The sequence below is a fragment of the Sinocyclocheilus anshuiensis genome, unplaced genomic scaffold (genome assembly GCF_001515605.1).
Source record: "Sinocyclocheilus anshuiensis isolate Anshui unplaced genomic scaffold, SAMN03320099.WGS_v1.1 scaffold3153, whole genome shotgun sequence".
NCBI lineage: Eukaryota > Metazoa > Chordata > Actinopteri > Cypriniformes > Cyprinidae > Sinocyclocheilus > Sinocyclocheilus anshuiensis.
Window position 1 is genome coordinate 112,499 of NW_015555991.1, and position 5,776 is coordinate 118,274.

The 5,776-nt window shown below is 38.8% G+C and overlaps 1 pseudogene; it reads left to right on the forward strand.

Annotated features, from left to right (window-relative positions):
* The window catches only part of LOC107676103 (perforin-1-like), a 14,162-nt pseudogene extending 12,723 nt beyond the window's left edge, over positions 1 to 1,439 (forward strand).
* Positions 1,440 to 5,776: the final 4,337 nt, after the last annotated feature.

Sequence of the window (5,776 nt, forward strand, 5' to 3'; positions counted from 1 at the left end):
TCATAATCTTGTACTGCAGTTATATCTGATCAAATGCACATTATTATTCTTTAGTTTGGGTTAAACAAATACATTTTTTGACACTGACATCCCGTGGTAACTAGGATTTACACAAGCTTCAGTCTGGATCCAGAACACCTGAGAAGAGATGATGCCAACCCCTCAGAGGACCTCAGATGATGCCAACCCTGAAACAACATACAGAACTACCACATCTTGCTATAAGTTTGATTGCATCATATAATAATTGCTGTTAATAGTGTTCATCGTCTGTTTTATTATGTCTTAAATTGATTTTTCCGTACATTTCTGCCATATGTACATTAACTGACAGTCACCACTGATAAGCTACCACTAAATATTGTAGAAACTTAATTTGCTGTAAAGTTGCTTTGCAATGATTTGTATCGTGAAAAGCGCTGTACAAATAAACTTGACTTGACTTGACTTGACTCCCTGCATCCTACGATCCAGACGCCTACTGCAACCTGATCACCACATATGGCACTCACTATACCACAAGTGTTAAGTTAGGAGGGCAAATCTCTGGTTCACAGAGCACAGCAACATTTTTGTCGAGAACAGAAAAAAAAGATGCGCACAAATGAAAAGTTCAGCTCTATGTTCAATGAGCGTCAGACAGAGATTATTGGAGGAAACATACATGGAGAAGATCTGCTTTTTCTGGTTCATCACACCCAAATTCCCTTAAAAACTGGTTAAAGTCTTTGAAGAGTCTCCCTGAAGTTACTCTCTGAAACCCCTCCATTTCTTACTGAGTAATAAACACCCTGCAAGGAAAGGACTGAAGAAAGCTGTTGAAGAATACGTCATTCAAAATGCCCTCATGAAGGTTTGCTCTGAGCCTTGCAAGATTGGCAGGAAGTGCAGCGCAAGAGACCGATGTGCTTGTGTTTGTGAAAGTAGTCAAATTATAAAGTCTAACTGCTGTCCAGCTGAAAAAGGACTTGCCACCCTGAAAGTCTACAATCTCAGAGCCAAAGGTCTGTATGGAGATGTAGGTAGTCAAACAGATGGCACTGTAACTGTTACATATGGCACGCAAATTATGGCACCATTCATGATAATGACAATCCACGTTGGCCAGAAACATTTGAGTTTGGACCTATTAAGATCAGAATGGCCAATAAACTAACTTTTAAAGTATATGATGCAGACAGCTACTGGAACAGTGATCTCCTTGGTTCATGCTCTTTTGATCTTAGAAGTGGAGTTGTGACAGACAGTTGTGCTTTTAAATATGGCAGGGCCCACAGTGTAATGAACACAAACCTTCTCCAATGACTACCTCTCTGGCTGATATTTTCAGCTCAAGAAATGGTGTTCTGGTTAAAGACCTGCCAAGGCTTGAATTAGCTCTCAATAACTCAGATACGTTCAATTTCAAGAGCACTTATGGAAAGCTGATGATGCTGTGACCTGCATCTTGAATCCCTCAGCACTTTTTATCTGCTAGAAAAAAAAGTATATCTGTAACCTTTGCTTACTTATATTCCCATTTCCTTTCTGCATTCTTGCATTAATAAAGTATTCACAAAGACAGATCTGTGTGTTTGTGTTTTTTTTTGTTTTTTTTTTTTACAAAATACAAAACTTACAAAAATGCAAAAGCTACAGGCAGTGCTGCTTCTGCCCCATTTGATATCATTTTATAACCACATTTGAAACCGGCAACTTCATTTGTGTCCTTTGCAGTAGTTAACCAGGAAGTCAAGGTTCAGCTGATGCACTGGCCATTTATCAAGGGTGCCTCCCTGCCTCTTCCTGAGATGCTAGGACAGGCTCCAGCATTCCTGTGACAAAACACGGGACAAGCAGTTTGGAGAATGGATACATATTATCAGATAGAATAGGCCAAAATAGCATACTGCCATAACTATTTGTGCAGTATAAATATAGAGTGCCATTTTGAATTCAGTCATAGACTCAAGAGTTCTCATGCTCAAACAGTTCTAATACAGTACAATCCGTAATAATAAAACATCTTCTCAGGTGATGATTCAAAACTTCCACCTTGTGCACCTCTGTTGCTATGCGCCACCCAAGAAACTATTATTTAGACGCAATTGGAATGCTAACATTCGGCTCTCTTCAAATATTTTTTATATTTTTTTCAAGTGTGCAGTGTTCAAAATGTTCTTTTATGTGTGTACGAGTCAATAAAAATTATTATATCCTCACAGAAAGAGCTCTTTCCTCCTCACTTAATCAATACAGCTCCGCTCGCCCCACCTCAGAGCATTGCAGAGCTGCCAACTAATACTCGCCTGCACATCCAGTGACCAAGCAGCTAAAGCCACTATGTCGGTTCCTGAGCCCATGGAAAGCTATTCCAGAAATCTTGCACTGGTTATTCGGCATGATAGAGCATGGGTATTTTCTTCAGTTCAAACGCAGACCACCCCATTTCAATGGCGTGGCGCAGTCTCTAACATTACCTCAAAGTGCCCTGGTCCTGAGACAAGAGGTATGCAGACAGCTCGGAAAAGGAGCAATAGAACGGGTCACTCAGAGCAAGCTGGAGAGCAGGTTTTACAGCCACTATGTCGTGGTGTCCAAGGAAGATGGAGGACTCCGTCCGATTCTGTGCCGTGGCACAACCCAGATCTCTTCAACCGGGGAGTTCCCCTGGGCTTGGTGATGTCACGTGTTGTGATCACTATGGACACAACAACTCGCGTTGCAGTGTGCGAGGGCATGCCAGCATTGGAGCTGTAGTCAGAACCTCAGAGCTGGTGGAACATAAACCACTTGGAGCTGGAAGCAGTGTTCTTAGCTCTAAAGCAGTGGTCCTCAAATCTGGCTCGCAAGATCCACTTTCCTGCAGAGTTTAGCTCTACCCTAATCAAACACACCTGAGTTTGCTAATCAATGTCTTCAGGATCATTAGAAAATCACAGGTAGGTTTGTTTGATTATAGGGTTGGAGCTAAACTCTGCAGGAAAGTGGATCTCGCGAGCCAGATTTGAGGATCACTGCTCTAAAGCAGAGGTCCCCAACAACCAGGTCGCGACCCACTACCAGGCCATGGAAGAATTGCTACCAGGTCACAAGAACGTTCTGGGAAAAATGTGTATAGATATGACACTCTGTTATTTATTTATGTTAATGATTGTTCTAATTATTCTGTATTTTCTTTATATGCATGCGATTGATATGGAGTAGCAATCTGACAATTTCATGTTAAATAAGTAAATGAAAGATTTCTCGGATCTGTCACAGGAGTTAAACGGATCGCAGTTGATCCGTACGGATGAGACCCTACCGTTCGGCACACACGTGATTCGCAGATTAATTTGCCAGTTTACATGTACAAGCAATTTTAAACCACAATAAGAAGAAACGAAAGAGAGCTCAATTCGTTACTCATGCGCTGTTCTCGCACACAATCAAAGCGCACAAGAGATGTGTTTCAGACAGCTGAGTTGCGTATACATACACATAAAATTAGCCTATGTCAAAAACCCTTTACGGCATTGTCATTCTCTTTATATTTTTTTTCTTGCTTATCCGAAAAAATTGTCCGATCTGTGACTCCAAAAAAAAAACACAATATAATGCGTTGAACCACTATATAATGCTATTATAATAATATATAATAGCCTAATATATCTATATATATACAGTATATATAAGGCTTATACCGTTCCCACAGTGGATGCTCCGCAATGTCGAGAGAAAGCTCAAAAGGGAACGTCTCCGGTTACTGTCATAACCTCGGTTCCCTGAGAGCGGGAACGAGACATTGCGTGATCGCTGCTTAATCAGCAGGGCAACGTTCAGTCTCAGATTCTGATGTAATTGTCTCGAGCACCGCATTTTAGAGTTGGGTCCGAGTCCACCTTTGTCGAGTACGAGTCAAGACCAAGTCCTTAAACATCAAGTCCAAGTCCGAGACCGAGTCCAAAAGGGGCCGAGTTGGTGCGTGACAAGTCCGAGTTCATTCAAAATTGGACTCGAGTCCGGACACAAATGTACAGATAGTGATTTACAAATGAATGCCAGGCAGACCTGTGACATGAAAACATATATGTAAATATTTTTTGTTTGCAAATCAACTTTTATTTCTTTGTGATTTTAAAGGGGTCATGAACAGCATTTTATTATTATTATTATTATTATTATTATTATATAATGTTCTCTGACGTTCACTTATAATGTTAGTGTTATTTTACATTTAAAAAAAACATCATAATTTAGAAGTAATAGGCTACTTTCTATCCTGTTTTTGGGCCTCTCTGCAGGGTGGGGCGCATTCGGGACTCAACGCCCACTGCTATGATTGGCTAACAGTTTCACTTATTAATATAGGCCGCCTCATAATGTTAATCTAACAATGAGAGAAAAGAGGAAACCACTCGCTGCTCTTGATTGAACTGCTTTTGTAGTTTTAATAATCAATTTATTTGTAATGAACACACTGAAGGGATTTTTACATTTGACTATTTGTTTTTTTGGCCCCACTTTATATTAAGTGGCCTTAACTACTATGTACTTACATCAAAAAGTAAGTACAATGTACTTATTGTGTTCATAATGTATTGCAAAACACTTTTGCTGCTATTGAGGTGGGATACGGGTAAGGTTAGGGACAGGTTTGTTGGTATGGGTAGGTTTAAGGGTGGGTTAAGGTGTAAGGGATGGGTCAACTGTGTAATTATAAATGTAATTACAGATGTAATTACATGCAGGTATTTTTAAAATATAAGTACAATGTAAAAACATGTATGTACACAATAAGTGCATTGTACCAAATTATTCATTTAAATGTAAGTACATAGTTGTTAAGGCCACTTAATGTAAAGTGGGTCGGGTTTTTTTTGTTGTTGTTGTTGTTGTTTTTCATGCTTTTGTTTAGATGTAAAAGGAAAAAGGTAATGCACTATTTGCATTTTTTTCTTATATTTGTGTTACTGTTTTGTTTTGATTCTTTGCATCTGTTCTTATTTATAATAACAAAGCTAAAATAAAAAATAGCTACAGTAATGTATATTGTGACTATATAGTAATTATTATTAAGAAAATAACTGGAGGAAAAGATGCAACGCTGCAGGTGATTTTGCTTTGGAACCTTCAGAAAACTTTTACTCGATTTTTCTCAAAATTGACTTTTCTGACTCTATCGACTTCAAACAGGTGTAGCTCAGTCATTTTTCGTCCGATTCCAAAAAAAAAAACATAATTTTGAAGGTCTTTTAATGGAGAATGTGAAAATGAAAATAACAAATTTTTGAAAAATTGCTCATTGTGACTCATTTTGCCAGCACAGGTCACATTTATTTGTGGATCATAATCTATTCATTTGGAATAATGGAACAAAAATAACCCCGTAGTTATGGGTATTCTCTAACCCATAACTTAGTCAAATAATGAGAAAGAACCAAATCGCCTATCACAGCTATGCAGATGATACCCAGATTTACCTAGCCTTATCACCAAATGACTACAGCCCCATTGACTCCCTCTGTCAATGCATTGATGAAATTAACAGTTGGATGTGCGAGAACTTTCTTCAGTTAAACAAGGAAAAAACTGAAGTCATTGCATTTGGAAACAAAGATGAAGTTCTCAAGGTGAATGCATACCTTGACTCTAGGGGTCTAACAACTAAAAATCAAGTCAGGAATCTTGGTGTGATTCTGGAGACAGACCTTAGTTTCAGTAGTCATGTCAAAGCAGTAACTAAATCAGCATACTATCATCTCAAAAACATTGCAAGAATTAGATGTTTTGTTTCCAGTCAAGACTTGGAGAA